Genomic DNA, 23,224 nt, shown 5'->3' on the forward strand with positions numbered 1-23,224 from the left:
CCACACACGCACGCATGAACGCACGCACGCACGCACGCACACACGCACAAACACACACACACACACACACACACACACACACACACACACACACACACACACACACACACACACACACACACACACACACACACACTCACACACACACACACCTACACACACACACACACACACACACACACACACACACACACACACACACACCTACACACACACACACACACACACACACACACACACACACACACACACACACACACACACACACACACACACACACACACACATATTTAACACAAAAAGTTAAAATATTGATTTCAGCTCATGAAATAATATATGCTTTATTAAAATGGAGTCCAGAAAAACAAAAACAAGCAAACAAGAAAAAAAGAAAAAAGATTTTAGGGCCTTATCTTGACCATAACATAATAAATGCTGTATGTTGGTACTTTTGCACTTACATATGGAGAACTTTGCTGCTGTTTTTATGTGACCAATGCTGTATCTTTTTTTTTCATTTATGATAAAATAAAGCTGAACAGCTACTCTCAGCTGCACATCTCACATGTTCATACACTACATACCCTCTTCCAGATTTGCCTTTAATGGCCCTTAACACAAAACAAGCAGCACATCGTATACATTGTTTACTTTCAAATGTCTAATGATGCCCCATGGGCCGAGCGCAATATCAAAGCTGACATGTTGAGTTTGGTCCAAAGATATGTGTGTGGGAGTGAATGTGGAGAAATATCTAGCAAGTTTAGCAGAAGTAAAATGCCTGAAAATGTATGCGTTTATGAAGCATAAGGTGCTAGTTTGTAACTGACATCTGACATACTGTTCTCCTTTTCCAGAATGTTGTTATTCTTGTGGTATTCTTGTGTTATTTGTCTTTTAATTAGTCATATACCATGGCTGGAAATGAGCATTTATTTTTAATTCCGTATCTAAGACTTATGAGAGGTCTTTAGATTAATTCACAATTGAATCAAAATGAAGTGAACGCTTGTCCAAAGCATATTTAATGACTTCTGTTATTAGAGAAATTACCTGGAGTTGAACTGAACTGCTCTCCCTGCCCTGTGCAAATGACACAAAGGGTGCAGAAAGGGGAATTAAAGTAAATGTAAATCAATATGGCTGTTCAGTGCCTGAACAAGCTTTCAAGTAAAGAGTTAAGTCAGGCCTATGTTACACACTGTCTAAACACTGACTACTGCAGCACCAGTTGATGGCTTGATTTACATAACCTGTGATGAGCGGAAAAAAAAGATTTGAGGAGGGATGGATGAGGGAAATTAAGTAATTATCCTTTCAAGTGTAATTTCCAGAGTTGCTGGATATTAACCTATGCAAATTAATTCTCCCCAAAATCCCACAGAGAACATCAGGTGATTCAGCTAATGGGAACTTGCCAGTCCTCCCTTGTATAACTATATATATTACAGTTGATTTTGTCCATCTATCTTTCCTATTCATCCAGGCAGTTTGTCTAAACGTTACAGAGAAGTAATCCACAGATTACTGACAGGTTGGTTTGCATTAACAGTGCTGGTAAGATGAACACTTCTATTTAAAATAATAACCACACTTTTCTAACTGGAAAAAACATTACTTTTCTTTTAAAACTTCTTTCTATTTATTTACTTGTTGAATTTAATAAAGATGCAAATTAAGAAAAGAATGGATTACAGAAAGAATGGTCACATTTTTGGTGGAATCATGTCATCATGACACCTCTAGAAATCAAGAGGCGTCATCTAATAAAGTTCCAAGAACTTTCCGAGGTGGTCGTGATGTGGAGTTTTTTAAAGGGTTTTGGGGGACGCTGTTTGGTGGACCTTCACAGAACATTTAAGGCGTTCTCGGAACGTTTAGGTGACAATATTTTTCTTATGTTCCTAGAAAATTTTCAGAACGTCCCCACTGGTGTCAAGGATGTCATCTGGTAAAATTCCTAGAACGTTCTGAAACAGTCATGATTTGGAGTTCTTTAAAGGGTTTGGGGACGTTATTTGGAGGACCTTTATAGAACATTTCAGGGCGTTCTCAGAATGTTAAGGGGACCATATTTTATTTGGAAATTTAATGTTCCCAAAACATTCCATCCCCACTGGTGTCAAGGACATCGCCTGGTAGAGTTCCTAGAATGTTCTGAGGCGGCCATGGGGGACGTTATTTGGCGGATCTTCAGGGAACATTCTGGACGTTCTTGGAAAGTTTAGGGGACCTTAGGGATGTTGCCTCTACACTACATTCCCATAACGTTTGCAGGACCTTTAGGGGACAAACTTAGAATGTTATTTTTGGTCCTATTTAAGTCCTTCCATCATGTTTACAGAACATGTTTGTGTGAATCTTTGTAAACTTGGAACGAGGGTAAAAAAATTGCTTCTCCCAAAGATGGATTAATACCAACAATTGCCTTTCTGAATTTGCTAATGTGGGTAAAGTTACCATAGTCTCTTATTGTGTTCAAAGAGACCAGAGCTTGTTTTTGTTGGCCCAAAAATGCTCACCGCATGTACAGTTCAGAACCTCACTTTTGTTGCTTCTTAAAAATAAATCTCACAAAGCTCTGATTTCTGTGAATACAGTCAGAGGCCACATTATCCGTCAGCGTGCTAACAAGCATATTCACAAAGGAAATTTGTGTACATTAAAACAAATATAATGTGCAGTACCTACATATATACAATATTAAGTTTGACAAACAGTTGGTATTGATCCATCTTTGAGAAGCAACTTTTGTGAAAATCCTGTGTTTTACTGTATTTGCAAAACAGCTCAGTGTACAATCAAAACATTCAGTAAATATGATGGAAGGACCTAAATACAGCCACAAATAACATTCTAGGTTGGTCCCTAAATGTCTTGCAAAAATGATGGGAATGTAGTGTAGAGACCAATGCACTGAACAGGCATAACCCTAACCCTAACCCTAACCCTTCTATTTGATTATACCCTGAATTACAGATGTATATATTGGCAAATGCTTTGGGATGCCTGCCTTAACATGCACATGGTCATTAATGACATCCAATTCCTAATCCGTAGGGTTTCATATAGAGTTGGCTAACTCTTTGCAGCTATAACAGCATCAACTCTTATGGAAAGGCTTTCCACAAGGTTTAGGAGTGTGTTTATGGTAATATTTGAACATACTTCTAGAAGCACATTTGTGAGATCACGCACTGATGTTGGAGGAGAAGGCCTGACTTGCAGTGTCAACTCTAATTCATCCCAAAGGTGTTCTATCAGGCTGAGTTTGGGAGTCTGTGCAGGCAACTTGATCATCCATGTCTTTATGGACCATGCTTTGTGCACTGGTGCACAGTCATGTTGGAACAGGAAGGGACCATCCCAGAGTTCCCAGAAAGTTACTCAGTCAAAGTTACTCAGACTCATCAGATTGCCAGACAGAGAAGCCTGATTCTTCACTCCAGAGAACACGTCTCCACTGCTCTATAGGGTCTAGTGGTGGCGTGCTTTATACCACTGCATCTGACGCTTTGCATTGCACTTGGTGATGTAAGGCTTGCATGCAGCTGCTTGGCCATGGAAACCCATTCCATGAAGCTCTCTACGCACTGTTCTTGAGCTAAACTGAAGGCCACAAGAAGTTTGGAGCTATGTAGCTATATACTCTGTGGAAAGTTGGCGACTTCTGCGCACCGACCCCGCTCTGTGGTTTGACGTGGCCTACCACTTCATGGCTGAGTTGCTATTTTTCCTAATTGCTCCACTTTGTTATACTACCACTAACAGGTGACTGTGGAATATAGTGAGGAAATATCAAGAATGGACTTCTTGCACAGGTGGCAACCTATCACTCTATGCTTGAATTCACCCATACTTTCACAAATGTTAGTAGAAGCAGTCTGCATGCCTAGGTGCTTGATTTTATACACATGTGGCCACACAAGTGATTGGAACACATGAATTCAATGATTTGGAGGGGTGTCCCAATATTTTTTGCAATATAGTTTATATTCTGTGTAAATGAAGAACCAAGTGTTCAGGCTTTAGGGCAATATTGTAAAATTACCCCATACCAGGTAAAAAAAGCAGACATTAAATAGAATGACAGCACACAGAGTCAAACGCATTGATACATAAACTCTTTAGAAATGCTTTAAAAAAATATAAATATATCTTTTTATATATATATATATATATATATATATATATATATATATATATATATATATATATATATATATATATATATATATATATATATAATCACCTTTGTGGAAACCATCAGAAATGAAAGCAATCTTTATCCTTTTGAAATGTAAATGTGTCTAGATCTGCTGAGTACCTTTGAAGAATTCTGTTAGTAAAATCCAGTATCTGAGTGTGGCTTCTGTTGATACCAACTTTACAATCTTAAATGTTTTTTTTTTTTACTTTTGACTACTTTCCCCTCTATACATTTTTAGTCTTAGTTTTTGTCCTCCGTTTCTATTCCCTCCCAATTTGAATGTTGAAAGGTCACTAATATACAGTATAGAATAGATAAAAGCCCATACCTTCAGTGAAAACAATGTGATTTTTAAGGTCTGCTGTCTTCCATGTGAATCACCATCTAAAAACAATTGAAAATACAAGACACACTTGTCTTTTCGTACATGCATGCCTGATTATAAGATTCAGACTACTTAGTAATTTTTTTTTAATGCCGTTATTTTAATTTAAATCAAAAATCGACATTTGATTTATTCTTGTGTGTATTTTTGCATGTCTGCTGAGAAGCGAGAGACACTAAATTTGTAGCAGTGTTTAAATCAACAGGGACCATGCATTTGATTTAGCCATCTCAATGAACAGCTGTAGCTGTGACAGTTTTATTTTCACAGTATTTTGGTATTTATCTCTGGTCTTTCTCCCCTGTATTGTTCTCTACAATGAACTATTTGTTGTACTCAAGGGCATTACGTGAATTTATTTCTTTTGAATATTTGATTTGATTAAGGTTTTTTATTTTTATTTTATTTTACCTTGGGAGTAATGATAAGTTACCAAAAGTACTGATGCTAAGCACTCACAACTCTGTATATAGCTCTCTCTACTCTCGTCCTCTGTTTCAGTATTGTATTGTTTTCTTTTCTTCTCCTCTCCAATCGCTCATTCTTATTGATATGGGTTAATTATCTGCTGTAATGTTTCTCTTAGTTTCAGTCGTTTTGTCTCTATTGCCCTGTTTACACCTGGTGATTTGATCACAAGTGGTCAGATGAGACACATTACCATTTGCACCTGGTATTAATATGGTCTAATATGCATCTCTTGTGACCACTTGTTATTTCAGCGAGGCACAGTCTGTGATTTTGTGACTGTATACATCACTTATTGCTGCGTGTTGATAGAGAAAATAAAAAGCACCTAAAAATGGTTTCTCTAATTTTAATTCAGTATGTGACTCCTTGAGGGAAACGCATGGTTATTTTAGTCAAGTACTTGTATTACATGAAATTCGGATGCATTCTACATTTATTCATTTACATTTATTCATTTGGCAGTCACTTTTATCCAGGGTGAGTTATCTGCGCATATACAATACCAAAGATATTCAGTGATGTCTGTATGTACGTTTAAAAGTTTGGGTTTGGAAAGTTTAAAAAAAATTGACTCTTATTCTCACACTGGTATATTTGAACAAAAATACAGTGAAAATAGTGATATTGTGAAGTATTATTACAATTTACAATACTGTTTTAGTCAATCATGTTAACTAACAAGAGCTGAATTTTCAGCAGCCATTAGTCTTCAGTGTCATATGATCATTTAGATATCATTACAATATTGATTATACCTCAAGAAACATCATTAATATTATTATCAATGTTGAAAATGGCTGTGTTGCATGCTATTTTTGTTGAAACCATGACAGTAGAACAGCATTTTTTTTTAAACAGAAATATTTTAATGCCACTTTTGATCAATTAGTTGCATCCCTAATAAATAAAGGATTATTTTTTTTAAAGGACCCCAAACTTTTGAACAGTAGTTAAATGTATGTGAGTATTTCCAATGTTTCTTTTATTGTATGATTATTTTCTTTAGTTAGATGCATTTGGCATATTTTTAAAACTATTTTCATTGGTGAAAAATAAAACTTAACTTTCACAAAAATCACAGCTGTCATGTTATATTGCTTATTTACAACAGTACATAACTTGCAAATTTGAAACCTGAAGATTTAGTTAAATGATTCCCGATGTGGTTTGATTGATTTCAGGCCGCATTTACACCTGTATTTAGCACTGACCCTGCATGATAAATGAGACCTACTATCTCAATAACAGTCTATTCAATCTTCAGACTTCTCTCTATCATGCTAATTGCACAGACCCTGCATAGAGATTAAATTGCCCCAAGATTTGTATATCTCAAACTCACATCTCTTTTGTATTCATTACGAAACCATATGCGAACCTCACGCATATCTAATATGATTATTTAAATATGCCCATACGCATGCTACATCATGGGCAAAAATCCCGTCAGCCCCTTTATTTCTAATGGGACAAAACTGAGGCTGTTAAGGCAGCATGCGAATGGGAAGACGGACTAAATAATTGATGTTGTGGCGCCTTGGTATTCCGCCGAGCACTTCAGGGGCGAGCCACCTCCCACACGAACGGGGAGGCTGTCAGGAGTAATTGGAGGAATCGCGACAGCGTCGAGTTAAGTGTTCGCCAGTCCTGAGGTGAAGAATGTGACACTGCGTGCTGCAGAACTCAAAAGCACAGATTTTTTTTCCAGTTCTCTGCCTCGTCTTCAATTTCTCTTGTGCACTTTTCCTTATTGTTCCATCCCCCCCAAGCATAAATCCCTTTCAGAACTAGTTTTGCCTAAGAATGCTACAATTTGGCTGATGTGGCATTCGAGTTCATGGCCATCAGGGGAATTCATAGGTAAGTCAATCACCAAATTTTGTGCTTTGCATGACAAAACCTCTCTTGTTATGAAAATGTCGCAGTATAGTTCTTCTTACTATGAGAATGTATCTCTCTTATTGATTTTGAAGTGTTTTGATCTTTCCAGCGTTCTTATGCAGCTCTTTATTGTTTCATGTGCGTATGGCTGTTCCGGCAATTCGGCTAAAAATAACCAAGACACGTTTTGACAACATTTATCTGAGGAAAAGACCTTGACGACCCCAAATCTCTCTCATATCCGCATCACAATCTCCAAGAGTCCTCGCTGAGAGCTTGACTCATCCAACCCCACATCCACCATCCCTACTTCAGAGAAAATGACGTTTTCAGAGGCCTCTGGTGGTTGTCGGGTCTGGTCGGGCCACTGATCAGACAGCTCAGTACTCACCCAAAGCCATTTCTCTAGACTGGAGGCCTTGTGGCCAGGTTGAGAAGAACAGGAGGAGGTGGCAGCTCAGAGACCATTGCTCAACATGTCAGCAGCAGGAAAATAGGGCCCCCTGACAGGGTGAGGCAGGAGTCTATATTTTGTTGTTTGAACTGCCCTCGAACCATTTTAAAAGAAAGCACAACGCTAGTCATAGCATTACAGGCCAACTTCCATCAAGACTCTTTACGGCTGGAATCTGCTTTTGCAGAGCGGTTTGAATGCTCTGGGGCCCAGTTCATCGGTTCAAGTCAGCTTCAGCGGGGCATGAGAGACAGAATGGCAGATGTAATCAGATCGAGGGTCACAGACTGCTGAAATGAGCAGCTACACCCATTCAATAGCTGAGGGAGCATCCTCTACAATCCACCCGCTCAGACAACCCATGCTCAGGGTTCAAAAGCGCTACAATTCTTCTGTGTCCATTTTACTGTACAGGCGAGTGGATTGTTTGCTACCTAGAATTCTCTTTATCGTGGTATGTGAAGGTTTGTGCAGGGTTTTAAAAGAAATTAATATATTTATTCAGCAAGGTAATTTGCAGTAGACATTTGCATTGTTTCAAAAGATTTTCATTTAAAATATATGCTGTTCTTTTGAAATGTATATTCATCACAGAATTCTGAAAAATAAATCTTCAACATTGATAAGAAATGTTTACTGAGCAGCAAATAATCATATTATACAGGATCATGTGACACTGAAGACTAGAGTAATGGGTGCAGTAGAAATTCAGCTTTAGCATAACAGGAATACATTTGATTTTTTGTTAAAAATTCACTCTATTTTGATGGTTCCTTTAACACATTCTGTTGATTTTATTCTTAGCCTAAGATGTCACGCCACTGACTGTTGGCTGAATGCCTGATGCATATGGCACACTTATCTGGAAACACTTCTGGACTTTCAAAGTCATCATCTGATTGGTTGAATTATACAGGATGTCCGCAAAACGTGCACTGCGTTCTTTAAAAAAAATGCAGTGAAGCCAAACTCCCTCGTGGAAGAAGAAAGGCATCATGTTTACAACTGTGACAATGAACGCTGAATTTTCGCTGAACACTGAAAAGTATGTGAAGTTCGCAGCTCCAGTACTGTAGTTAAATATCACAGTGTTTGTGAATAATTAATTGATAAATACACACCAGTTTAGTATTTCAGGGACATCAACTTTAAATTTTCACACACATAAACATGACGTGGAACAAAACAAGCTATGACTGGTTGCATTACATGTGGATCATAAACCTTCTCAGACGGTCCTTGAACAATGAAAGTTGCGATAGAGTCCAGACCTTCAGCCGTCAGTCAAGACTAGATTCTAAGTAACATTGCTTCTACATGTCTACTAACTCTCATTAGAGTGTTAATATATTATTAGTAGACTGGTAGTGTTAGGGTTAGAAAAAGTTGAAAAACTTGCAGTCTGTTGGAGGACCATAACAATAAAGTGATAGTAGATATTAAGCAAACCATCTACTTATACTCTAATGAGTTAGTTGTCATGTAGTTGCAAAGTTACTTATGGTCAACAGTATGTTTAAAGTGTGACCACTTAATATGGTAAATTGGAAAACAATCTCATTTACCCTTAAATGTTGATTGGTTGTTTATACATGTACAGTGGGGCAAAAAGGTATTTATTCAGCCACCAATTGTTCAAGTTCTCCCACTTAAAAAGATGAGAGGCCGGTAATTTTCATCATTGGTACACTTCAACTATGAGAGAAAGAATGAGAAAAAGGGAAAAAAATTCAGAAAATCACATTCATGGTGGAAAATAAGTGTTTTGTCAATAACAAAAGTTAATCTAAATCTACTTTGTTATATACCCTTTGTTATCAATGACAGAGGTCAAACGGTTTCTGTAAGTTGCCACAAGGTTTTTACACACTGTTGCTGATAGAATGAATAGAATGCAGATCTCCTCTAGAGCAGTGATGTTTTGGGGCTACCACTGGGCAACACAGATTTTTTAAGATTTTCTATGGGGTTGAGATCTGGAGGTCTGATCTCAGACCCAGCCCTCTGCAGGTCATTCATTAGGTCCTCCCATGTGGTTCTGGGATTTTTGCCCACTGTTCTTGTGATCACTTTGACCCAACGGGGTAAGATCTTGCATGGAATCCCAGATCAAGGGAGATTATCAGTGGTAATTATGTCTTCCATTTTCTAATAATTGCTCCCACAGTTGATTTCTTCACAACAAGCTGCTTACTTATTGCAGATTCAGTCTTCCCAACCTGGTTTTGTTTCTGGTGTCCTTTGACAGCTCTTTGGTCTTGGCCATAGTGGAGTTGAGACTGTTTGAGGTTGTGGACAGGTGTCTTTTATACTGAAAACAAGTCCAAACATGTGTCATTAATACAGGAATGAGTAGAGGACAGAGGAACCTCCTAAAGAAGAAGTGACAGGTCTTTGAGAACCAGAAATCTTGCTTTTTGTAGGTGACCAAATACTTATTTTCCACCGTAATTTGCAAATAAAATCTTTAAACATTATGTGATTTTCTGGATTTTCCCCCCTCGTGCTGTGTCTCATAGTTAAAGTGTACCTATGATGAAAATTACAGGCCTCTCTCATCTTTTTAAGTGGGAGAACTTGCACAAATGGTGGCTGACTAAATACTTTTTTGCCCAACTGTAAATATAAAATAATTAACTGGTTCATTCATGTCAATAAACATGACTGAATAATACAGTATAGCCATCTGCTTTGTATATTTATAAACACTCTGGCTATCACTGCATGTTCAAATTAAAAACAAATATCATCATCATCATCATCATCATCATTCCTTTTCTTTCTGTTCAATTTTTTTTTTTTTTTTTTTTTTTTACAGACGAACTCCTTATGAGGGTTACACATACATGCTCAAATGAATGCTAAAACATTGAATTAAGTTGACTAAGCAGGATTATTTCTCTAATAATTTTCTTATGTCATCACTTTTATTTTGTATTGTTTATTTTAATTAGAACATCATTATTGCTTCTCGGTAGGACGTCATATTTTTTATTTAAATTTTCCAAAATTGTTTGTTTCTTATAGCGTAAATAATTACCCTGAATGTGTGGGTAAAAAGAGAGATTTCAAAGGCATATTCCAATACACATACCTCAATAAATCAGTTAACTTGATCTGCATAAATCAGTTGGTAGCCTCATTAATAAGAACGAATGTGGTATTTTTTTTTCTTCTTCTGAGAAATTATAATTTCACGCTTATAAAAAAATATTTGTCAACACATGTGTCACCATCTAAAAGATGTCTGGAAAAGCCCAGAGTATCTTTAAGAGCAACATAACAGTGGGTTTGGAATGGTCAACTCAGTAGCAAACTGGTAAATAATATGATTTGAATGCTTAAATCAAGTGTGCTTATTGAAATCTTTATATAAAAAGGCTCAAAACTTTATAATAAAGCCCAGCTTCTTGCCTTTTATTTTTACCCATGCATTTCTTCTCTAAGTGAACAAATAGAATATTTGAATGTAATTCTTCAACACTTTGAAGTTCTCCTCACTCCTTCTAGGCAATTTATAATGAAGAAATCAGCTCTTTTGCTGTTAGCTGTGTTGGACATGAATGTCTTATTAAAAAATCCTGCAGCAAGAACATTAATGCCACCAATTTTATACCAGAAAAAGAACCAGATTGAAAATAAACGTGTGTTGACTGGGGCCTAATTGGCTTTTGACCAGCCACGCTCTCGATGTTATCAGTGACTCAAGGGTGTCGATGGAAGAATTGTTTTTTTTTTTTTCTTCAATGAGGGGAGAATGGGAGAGAGGGAGGTCATAGTGGCAGAAAGCAAAATGATTGGTTTTCTTTTAGTAGAAGCCTTTATGAAATGAGAGAGGAATTTCAAAGGTCTCCCTAATTGCAAGTTAATGTGCTGTGATTTATGTGGCTTCGATTCCGGCAGGAAGGATGATTGCAGGGACTCAGGAAGCAAAATGGGCATGTGATTCTTACTGCTGCATCGAACAAGCAGTTTAGAACGTGCGTGAATATTATTCACTTAGATTTGCTGAAGGGAATAAAATCAGAATGCAAATACAGCGCGGCGCCTGCAGGATTGCGTGGCTATACTGTATCGAGGTGCCATGGCAAAGATTCCATTAGAGCCCTCTAATTTGATGGTAATATTTTCAGCTGGAGGGGCTAAATGTCAGCTTACATGCATAAAAAACCTCTGATTTTTAAAGTCATGGGTTCATTTCAGGAAAGCAACAGCAGAGTTTAAATGAAAGTGACCCTAGACCTAAATTAAGATGATGACCTGGAAAAAATAATGTAATTCCACAGCTGGAACAAGATCATTTAGCTCCAATGGTATCTGACTGTGACTGCATTAAAGGCAGTTGCTGTACTAATGGTTTGCATTTGCATCATTAACACACACATACACACACACACAAAAGGATTTATTTATTATTGATTGAACTAAACAACACATTTGGCCTGTGGTGAGATAGAATGTAAAATTGTAATGTAAAAGAAATAGCAAAAATGTATTTATTCTGTACTGAGACGTACATGCGAGTGGTCGATGCTGTTCAATGTGAGCACCACGATGCATACGTTTCATGCTGACGCTGGTGCTGGCCAACAAAAACTGTGTTAGACACAGACACAGACGTGAAGAAATTGTTAAATACAGTTGTTATCTGTGCTTATTTTTTGCACACAAAATGTATTCTTGTCACTTCATAAAATTAAAGGAACTATATGTAAGAAATGTATGGCCCTGATATGTCACTAGACATATCATGTTAATTTCAAATACTTATATCACTGACAACAGTAGTCCCACCAGGATATTGTCATCTAATAGTTGTTGTTGCAGCCCTCAACTGATGTTGATGTTGACATGTTGTGTTTTGGCCTGAAGCTCCGCCCTCCACCTACCTACCAATCACAAAGTCAGTAGTGTTTGGGCATCGGGGTTGCCAGATCTGCTCTAGTTACCACAGATGCAGATCTACAAACGTTCCCGCTGATAATGCAGCCAATCGTGCAGCCTCGAATCAGGGGGGAAAGGAGGGGGAGATACCTGCATTACCAGTGTTGGCCACAATCTTACATACACTTCCTTTAAGGTTTGAACCAGTAGTCAAATGGGCTATTTTAACAATGTTCTTACTAACTTTCTGAACTTTGAAAGTGTTCATTAAATTGCTTGTCTATGGAGGGGTCGAGAGAGCTCTCAGATGCCATCAAAGATGGCTTAATTTGTGTTCCTTAGATGAACGAAGGTCATACTGGTTTGGAACGACACTGACACAATTTTCATTTTTGGGTAGACTAACCTTTTAAAGAAAGCAGAGCTTGCTTACCATTTTGAATATCAATCATGTTAATCACTTCTTTTTTCATTCTAGGTGGCTCATGTTGTTATTTTCATTACTTCTGCTTTTAGTCTCATGCATTGACCCGCTGCTAAACTGAACAGGCAATCCGATAGATCTCTCTGACGACAGCCCAGATGCTGATTTAACATCACATCTCACCGACATGAGTCCAACAAGAGTCGGCGTGTGGAACACACTGTAGAAACTGTCGAACCTGACAGACGCTCACAGACGGCCCAACTTTGGCTGACAGCTGACCGACAGCTTGGTGTATCACGGCCTACTATGTGTACTATGAATCTATTAGGGGTAAAAAGGTGCAAAGTTGCCCCTATAAGGGTACTGCCCCAGTGACAAATTATTGTACATGTTTTCTTTCCAACGTGACTATGCGTGAAGTCGTGGACGCTAATGCAAGATTTGAGAGCATTTGTGGTTAACTGTATATAAATTATGCATTTTTTGTTTGTTTTTGAAAATGACCAATCATTTTGCTATAGCTAAGACCCTTATTACTTGGCTGGGATCATAGCGAGCCATTTGAAGCTACATTGAAACTGTAATTTGGAACTTCAACCCATTGTTGTTGCCGTTGAAGTCCACTAAATGGAGAAAAATCCTGAAATGTTTTCCTCAAAACTAAAAATGTTCCTAAAAATACGTCACCAGAGATAAGTTTTAAAATGCATTGGCATGGATGAATGGGTGAATTTCCCTTTTGTGCCGACTTTAACTGATAAACCTAGTAGAATCCGAGGCAGTATTGGAAAGATTTTTACCATTCTGTTAAAATGGTACTGGCCCAAAGATCGCTTTTCTTGAGCATGAATCTTCACCTTGTCTTTGGCTAGTTGCATTGCAGTTGCAACAGGGTTCCCATGGCTACAACTAGGTCATATTAGGTTTAAAAGGCTCCCAAAATGGCAAATCTACTCTTCCGTGACCCTGTCAAGGGCACTTCGCTTCGATTCCTCTTCAGATGAAGCTGAAACAAATACTTCTCTTTCTGACAGAGAGGAGGTCATGATGTTTCACTTCTACATCAAGCCATGTAAGATTGAGTGTACTAGGCTTGAGGGGAGGTCAGGAAGCACTTCCTTCAGCTAGACTTCTGCAGCTACGCACCAGCTATCTTATTTGAGAGAAAAATGAAAATGCTGTAGTTGTGTTTGTCAGCGCTTTTTGCTTTCTGGCATTGTGTGCTGACGGAGATAAACAAGAGATAAATAAAACGGAGGAAAGGGAGAGTGAAGTATCAGCGATAGTTTTGATGTACGTATTGATTCTGGCTGTTGGACACAAACCTTCATCTCCCTCTTGTACTCGGATGTGCTTGATGTCAGCACACTTCTTCGTCTTCTGTGTAATCCTTACCTTTGCCGAACTCAGCAACAGAGGGTTGGTATCTATAGGGGTGAATTTACTAAAGTTGCATCACTTTTTCATGTGGTAATTTAATGCAAAACTTATTTGTATTAAATTACCAAAAACCTGCATTCCTCTTATTTACTAACAGCCCATAATCCAATTTAACTAGGCACTGAATCCACTGAAGTGACGCTGTGGTGCCATGAGTATTTAAATGAAGTCATTAAGACTGTTCGGACAGTAATTGTTTCTCTGGGTGTCTATGGAAGAACATTTGCATAAATCCACTGTGAAAAAACTTGTGCGTTCAAACAACAATTGATTCTCAGGGGACTGAGGAGATTTGCTTCTCAGGTAGTCGCTTGGCTATGTTCTTAATGCCAATGATTATGGTGGACATAAATGTCTTTTAAGTAAAGTTTAAGTTATAATATTGGCGTATGTAAGTGCATAATTATGTATAAAATGTTTTACTGGCTGTTTTTTATTTTATTTTATTTTTTTACATTTTCTTCTAGGAATTACAGAGCCTCTTACATGACATGTATATTAATTTGTTGAATTAGTTAGTTTAAGAATTAGTTAAACGTGCGCACGATTTAGCAAATCGAGGGAACGAATTAGTAAAACGTAGGCACAATTTATAAATCTAGGGAACAAAATAGTAAACCGTGCGCATGATTTAGCCTACTAGTTTTTTACTGCATGTCATGTGCGGGGCCCCGTAAGGAATAGTTCACCAAACAAATCACACTCCTGTCATAATGTACTCACATTCATGTGGTTTTCACTTGCTTCACTTCCATATTTAAATTTTGCCAGATTATTTATTCTGTTGCTCCTACATCTCTTTTGAATGGATGAATTGCGAGGATAGTGCCGTTTTTTCTCGCCCTCATTTTGTTCCAAACCTGATTGACTTTTTTTTGTGAAACAAAAATGTTGATAATTGTTCCCCCCATAGAATTAAAAAGTGTACGAGTCATACATTGTATGCAGCATACATAGTTTTTTTGTTGGTTTAACTTAAAAAAGTAAGTAACCTGGTTTCCTTAAAATTTTGAGTTTATTGAAATTAAAAATTTGAGTTGATACAAGTGTTGTCATGATACCAAATTTTTTACTTCGATACGATACCAGATCAAAATACCTCGATACCGATACTAAATCGATACCACGGTAAAACCCCCCAAAAACAAACAGATAATATGAATAATATGACAACAGAACTTATTATTCATTTTATTTTTTTTACTAAAAATTCACTTGGCGAGCATGTTCCTGCCCTGGTTTTTACCCATTCCCTCCTTTTATTGCTATAATAACTACATGCCAGTGTGAACATCCTTACATAAATCACATTGTCAGTCATGTTATCATTCACTAACCTTTCACTTCTCAACAGGTGGGATGACCAAAATCTTATTTTTATGATATGAGTAATTTAATATTTTTTAAGTGTAATTTTATAATTATAATATAGATTTTAACTGTATTTTTTTTAAAGCAAAAATGCCAATTTACAAACAATATGACAAAAACAGTGCTTTATTTTTCAGCTACATTAGGTCTAATAGTTGCAAGTTAAGAAAGAAATTAAATAATCAAATATAAAACTGCTTACTAGTCTTCATTCTATAATTTAACAATAAACTGATTCTTAATAAATATATTTTAGTTATTTAGTCAAGCATGTGGTGGTTTTCTATTTTTCATTGGTGTTTGATTAACATTAATCTCAGAATATTAGGTCTGTCTTAAGACCTGCACGGCTCTCATTACCTCAGCTGTACACTCACTAAAGACATATCCGACTGTGTTTACCTGAATACTCGCCAGTCCGTGCATTTTTACATATGTTTGACCATTCAAACCCAAACAATAATCCGCTAAATAACTGAATCGCAACCGCATGTTGTCTGAAAAGTAGGTGTGTGTCTCTGCGTTCCAATTCGCCTACTTATGCTACGTCCTAAAAGTATGTACTCTTTTTGTGAAGAAAAAGTATTGAGTGTGCAGCAGAAAAGTGTGCAAGCTTCGGGACATACTAATTTGCCATCTTTAACGGACTCTGTCGCTTAGTTACGTGCATCCCGTCACCGTTTAACTGCCCTGTCAATCATCGTCAGATTCGTCACAGTTCAAATCTTCCACATTCAGACTAATCTCCTACCGGATCGGAGAGAAATGTAGCTGCATTTTGATCTGCCATTTGTGGGTCTTTAATGCAGAGACTCTCCTCTGCAATGTGTTTGCAGTTGAAATATAATGATGCATTTAAAAGTTAATGGCCAAACGTGTCATGACAAAAGTTCACAATGCTGCTGCAGGTGAAATATAATGTGGACAACACTGAATAAATATATTTTTTTCAGGTTAAATATTGATAGTTGGTCACTCAAACCCCTTTATCTAAACTTCTCTACTTAATCGTCGAACTCGCACATCCGCCATGTTTGTAGTTTTTACCGCTTTTTATCCGCGTTTGTAGTTCTAATCGAATCCCCATACACCTTGCAGTGGGTTGTGGGCAATATCAGCTGTTTGAGTGCGTAAATAGTAAACCATCCGTGTATCTTTGGAATACTCTTTTCAACATACTATGATTTGGGACATACTAATTCTGTTTTCGATTACTATTTAGTATGGATAGTATGCGAATTGGGACGCAGGGTGTGAGTGTGTGTGTGTTGGTGCGCGCTTCAGTTCAGAGTCCGGCAGCGCGAGCACGTCCCGCGCTGCGTTTTTCTTCTCATGCGCGCATATTTCTGTTGCTTTATTTATCATGCGCTGCACGTATATTTAACTCTTCTACTTCCAATGTTTAGTGAATGGTGGAAGCAGAGTTTCGCACACGTGTCCTGACACCTGCTGTCACACGTCCACGCAAATTAAGAATACAGCTCATGTTAGCGCTGTCCTCCATAAAGTACCGGTACTAATAAAATTCCATATCGTACTGTTTGTAGTAGCAAGGTATCGCAATACTTTTCTAGTACCGGTATATCGTGCAACACTAGTTGATACAATGAAGGAAATTTGTTTAATAAATAGAAACTCAAATTATTTTTGTATCTGAACCACATAAAAAATTTGATAAATCATGAAAATAGCACTATTTGGCATGTTTCACTGCGTCATCAGAAATAAAACACACGCAATTTACCCAATATGCTTACAAAATCTTTTAATAATATTTTAATAAAGGTTGTTGAATCTCAAAAAATGTTCATTGTATTAACTCTAAAGTTTAAGACAACCAGGTAACTTTTTTCTAAATAATTTTTTACTGTGTAAGAATGACATGTTTTGGGCCATATTTACTTTTTTTATTGTGTGGACAAAAAAGTTTAAACATTCTATAAAATATCTTATTTTGTGTTCCACAAAGGCAGTCATTCAGGTTTTGAAATGATTTGAGGGGGAGTAAGAATTGCTAAGAGAGACTTGGCAGAGACTGAGAAAAATGGCTTAAAGAAAGACAGAGGTGACTGGTGAAAGTTAAATATGGAAGTGGAGCAACATAAAATATCCAACACATAAAAGTGTAATAATGAACACATCCAAATAGTAAAGTAATCACATAAATATACCCTCTTTTACGGTTTTGCTCTCAACTCTCTAGAGAGTTTTGCAGAGAACAGACATATTTTTGCTCATGAATCAGTCAAAGCTTCTGCTCTGACATCACTGAAGGAGGCCTGCGGGAATTGACTGATACTGGTATAGTGTGCATGAACAGTATATGTCACGACACTGCTGTTTATTCACTCAGTTCAGTTTGTAGTCTGTAGTCAAATGAAGCTTGATGTTGTCAGCCAGCATGCATTTGGACAAATCATTTAAGGTCCTAGATAAGTATTGAACTGGCTCTTCACTTCAAAAAGGTTTTTTTTTTTTTTCTAATGCACTAATGTCCCCGAGAGAGAGAGAGAGAGAGAGAGAGAGAGAGAGAGAGAGAGAGAGAGAGAGAGAGAGAGAGAGAGAGAGAGAGAGAGAGAGAGAGAGAGAGAGAGAGAGAGAGAAAGAAAGAGAGAGAGAGAGAGAGAGAGTACACGTAAAATGTCCGCAGTTATTTGCTAATGCAGAATATCTCTCAAGTACACACATTTTAAAGTGAAAAGACTCATTTTGCCATATTAGCTCTGTAGATAAAATTATAGAAGTACTAATTTGACTTTCCCTGCACTCACACGATATTTTCATCAGCCATTAATTAGAGACTCAATTTTCCAAACGTCACAATTAACATCACTGAGACTCCGGCACTCAAAACTGCTGTGCCCGATTCAATTAAGCCTGTTTTGCGCAAGTGATGTGAATGCTAATTAATCAGTTAATATTCCGCAAGACCTGTTTGGATTTAAAGCTCACCCAGCCGCAACATCAGTATGCAGGATGGGTGCTGTGTTCTACACTTTTCCGCGAGTGGGTCCTGTCATTGTTCCCTACTCGCAGTAATAATGCAAGTCAACTAATTGATAAAATATGTCTCTAGGTGTTTGTTAGATGAAGCGACGGCACGTCCTTCTATACAAAATGGTGGAGGCTTGGTTCACAGACCTGAGCCTCCCCTGTGACCATATCTAATTAAATGAGTCAACAGTGAGTGTCAAGTATTTGTGTGTATTTAGGGGCCTGTGTGCAATTTTGGCTCTGGATCGATAAGTCAGACAGGGCTTTAAAACACAGTTCTCCCAATGGAGGCTTATGTTATAGAGCAAGCCATGATTTACCTTTCAGACTAACTGCCTGCTCACAGGTTTGACCGGCTCAGGCCTCCTCGTCTGTTTTCATAGCTTAGTCATGGAACAGCCTCACAAATTTTCAACCGCAAATAACATGTCACTGTAGTTAGGTATCTGTGATGATCTGGATGAAAAATGTATCATTCTCATCTGCCTTTTACTGTTATTTTTTACTCTGTAGGGAACATTTTAGCGCTGAAGTGAAGTGTCTAGGAGACAGTTACCCCTTTTCCACCAGAATAAACCGGTTGCTGGTTCAGAGCTAGTGTTAGTTCGGAGTTGGTTAGACTGACGAGTTTTCTAAGAACCGGATTGCTTTTTAACAAATTAGAGAGCCACCACAGGGCCAGGTCTTATGTCACTGTATACGTCTCATCCTTGTCAGCGAGGCAGTGGGAAACACAAACAAAAAGTGGGTTGTTCGAGATGCATTGGCACTGCACAGACTGATCCGGCACATGATATCAACATACAGCTTCAGCGATTCAAAAGCATAAGCAGTCGTATGCTCTTGTTGTACTTCAATGTCATATGGCGATCAAAAGCCTTCTATCAACAATGGCGAACATTGCATTACTATTGATGCTCATGGCTTTAAGATCCTACATCAGCATTAAAACACAGCGAATCCAACACATTTGTGCAGTTTGCTGTGATTTGTATAGACGGAGATTACAATTGAGCAGCTGTTTGCCCCGATTATCTGCTATTTAAAAAATGGGTCACAAGTTTGTGTTCGTCTTGTTCGTCACGGTAACTCCCCATGCAGCACCTGGCGCAATCGGTTCTTACTTCTAGACCAGCAGTGTTTTGGTGCTAAACTTAAGAATCCTGGTTCGGAGCTGGTGCGTTGGGTGTGGAAAGACAAATAACCGATTTGAGGCTCTGGCTCCGAACCAGCACCAGCACTGCCTCGGTGTAAAAGTGGTAAATGTGGTGTCTAGGAGAGGGTTGGGGGTTAAACAGAAGCATTGTGGTCATTTTAACTAAAGGCTTTTTTTGGGGGAAATGAATATTTGGTGGAATAACCCTGATTTCCAATCACAGCTTTTCTGCGTCTTGGCATGCTCCCTATCAGTCTGTCACATTGCTGTTGGGTGACTTTATGTCACTCCTATCAAAAAATAAATAAAAGCAGCTTGGCTTTATTTAATGGCTGGTGACCCTCTTGCTTACATTCCAGAGGTTTTCAGTGAGGTTCAAGTCTGTAGATTGTGATGGCCACGACAAGGTCTTGATCTGGTGGTCCTCCATCCACACCTTGATTGGCCTGGCTGTATGGATTGGAGCATTGTCCTGCAAAAACAAATCAATCCTTCAAGTTGGTAAACATTGTCAGAGCAGTGATCATTGATCAAGCATAACATTATGACCACTGACAGGGGAAGGGAATAACACTGATTATCCTATTCATTATGGCACATGTTATAGTGGGTAGGATATATTAGTCAACAAGTGAACATTTTGTCCTCAAAGTTGATGTGTGAGAAGCAGGATTGGGTAAGCATAAGGATTTGAGTGAGTTTGACAAGGCCAAATTGGATGGCCAGACGACTGGGTCAGAGCATCTCCAAAACTGCAGCTCATGTGATGTGTTCCTGGTCTGCATTGGTCAGTATCTATTAAAATGGGTTCAAGGAAGGAACAGTGGAGAACCGGAGATGGGTCATGGGCGGCCAAGGCTCATTGATGCACGTGGAAAGTGAAGGCTGGCCCGTGTGTTCCGATTAAACAGATGAGCTAGCTCATATTGCTTAATAGGTTAATGCTGGTTATGATAGAATGGTGTCGATTATGCAGTGCATTGCAGTTTGTTGTGCTTGGTCTGATGAATCATGTTTTCTTTTACATCACGTGGATGGCCGGGTGCGTGTGTGTTGCTTACCTGGGGAACACATGGCAACAGGGTGAACTATGGGAAGAAGGCAAGCCGACAGTACCACCTACCTTTGCATTGTTGCAGACCATTGTTTACTTCCAGTTTGTTTTTATTATACCCTTCACTCACTAACTTCCCTCCATCTCATTCTTTCGGATACACATCATTGCTTACATTGCATGAGTGCCCACTACTGGCAGAACCCTTGCAATGGTCTGAACGTATCCGGTATCCACTAAAGAGTTGATTATTATTTTTTTTTCCTTTACAAAATAGTTTAATGCAGCATTCATTCAACATTTGGGTTGTTTTAAATTATTAAATTATTAATAATTAATAATTAAAATTGTGCGCATTTCGTCAATAACAGGACAAATTAATACAAAGAGACATAAGTACTTGTATAGGTAGTCTATTTAAGTTTATACATATTTGACAACGTATTACTTACACAAAAACAAGTAAATTAACTAATGACCAAGACCGCAGAGCGCAGACCTCTCTCTCTCTCTCTCTCTCTCTCTCTCTCTCTCTCTCTCTCTCTCTCTCTCTCTCTCTCTCTCTCTCTCTCTCTCTCTCTCTCGCGCCCTCGCGCTCTCTCTCTCTCTCTCTCTCTCTCTCTCTCTCTCTCTCTCTCTCTCTCGCCCTCGCTCTCTCTGCGGATAAAGGTTTAAATGAACAAACTTTGAGTGCTGATCAAGAGTTTTGTGCAAGCAGTTTAGGGTCTTGACATTAAACGGTAAATAATCAAACCAGTGAAAGCAGTGCATTTATCCTTTATTCATGCATATTAGTCAGTACAGTAGCCTACACTTTAGTTTTGCTGTTTAATGTTAAATAAAATAAGGGCATGGTGTGCTAACTGTATCTTACATAGCTTGCATATAACTTTATCTCGCGGCTCAACAATTTTACCTCCTACTGACCAAAATCCAAAGTACTTCCAGACATGGCTTTTTAGATTGTGGAGGGTTAAAATCTCTTTCTCTATTACGGTCGAGTTGGGCTCTGCACTTTCTGCCATCTTCACTGCAAGGTCAACTTTCAGCAGTGACTCCTGTGACCTGTCCCTGAACCCCCGTGTGCGCACTCACTCGCAAAGCAGACAGCCACGCCTCTACTACCACATCGTTTTTTTCTCCGTTTTTAACTTTTTTTTTATTTGAATATTAATTTATATTAATATTACAGCCCTAATATGTGGTGACATCACAATCAAGCTGCATTGTTGTATGTGAAGATGCCTAAAGTGTACATGTGAAGTCGACTTGCTACCTTGGTCAAAATTTAAGGAGCAAGGGTCTGTCCAGATAAAATTCACAAAGTGGAACACACTTCAAAATAGCAGCGGGGATTCCCCCGAGGGGAAGCACTTAGGGAAGTTTGCAAGTGTGTGTCTAAAAGTGGAGTGGAACGCAGCCCATGTACACCCTTTCATGGAAACGGTATTCCCTGGTGGCTGTGGCCTCTTTCAGCAGGATAATGCGCCCTGCCACAAAGGTTTGAGGAGTTGGAGGTGTTGACTTTGCCCCTAATTCCCAAGATCTCAATGGTAAAAAATGGTACTCATAAAGCAATCATCATATTGAGGTTCTAGGCATCATGAATTAGATTTTTTTTATTTATTACTTTGTTATTTGTCAATGTCTGATCTTGTCTAAGGTGTCAAGTGAGCCTGGATGGCCACTGATGCCCCCTCAATAATAGCTGCATGTCACCCCTGGCTTTAGATCTGTGTTTGCAAATATGCAACCACAGACAATGCTTGGTTTAATGTTCTGTGATCTTGCATTGGCTTTGATAGAATACTCAGTTAAACTGGCCTGAAATTTAATGTCTTGGCCATGCAAATTCCCCATTAGGAAGAAACTTGCATCCTCTGGTGCTACACTGCTATTTCCATTCCACATAAATGGATGCATGTTCGGCTCTTTCTGTTATTCTCCTTTTCTCGCTCTCTTTGTCTAATTATAAATCACTGAATGAAGACAGAGTAGAGCTGAAGGTGTTTTGAAGCACTGCTCTCTCATTGGTGATTTAGCCCTGGTAATTAGAGACCCTGACTATCTTTCTCTTCCTCTCCATCTCCCTGTCCCTCTGACTGTCCCTCCCTTTTTCTCTCTCTCTTCCCACCATGCTAGCTAGATTAAACTCAGGGGAATGACCTGCCCCAGATTTTACGCTGCATTGAACTCTTAACAAATTAGAGATGGGTTATCCATGGACAGCTTAATTGCAAGGAGCATATGGTGTATTAACTCATGATCAAGATTAAATTATACATTTCCGAGCGCAGATTTGTTCTTTTCGTACTTCACAGCTGCCCATGCCTCCACTATTTCCGGCATGAGATGAGGTCAGAAAATCTGCACGTTCCAAAATAATATGTGATTTACGACATGGTGATAATTTGTGTGATTAATAACCTGCTTGATGAATAACCTGTTTTTTGACAAGCTTGCTCTCATTACACCTGAAACACTTTGAGAGTTGCAC

This window comes from Pseudorasbora parva, chromosome 1 (genome assembly GCF_024679245.1).
Source record: "Pseudorasbora parva isolate DD20220531a chromosome 1, ASM2467924v1, whole genome shotgun sequence".
Taxonomy (NCBI): Eukaryota; Metazoa; Chordata; class Actinopteri; order Cypriniformes; family Gobionidae; genus Pseudorasbora; species Pseudorasbora parva.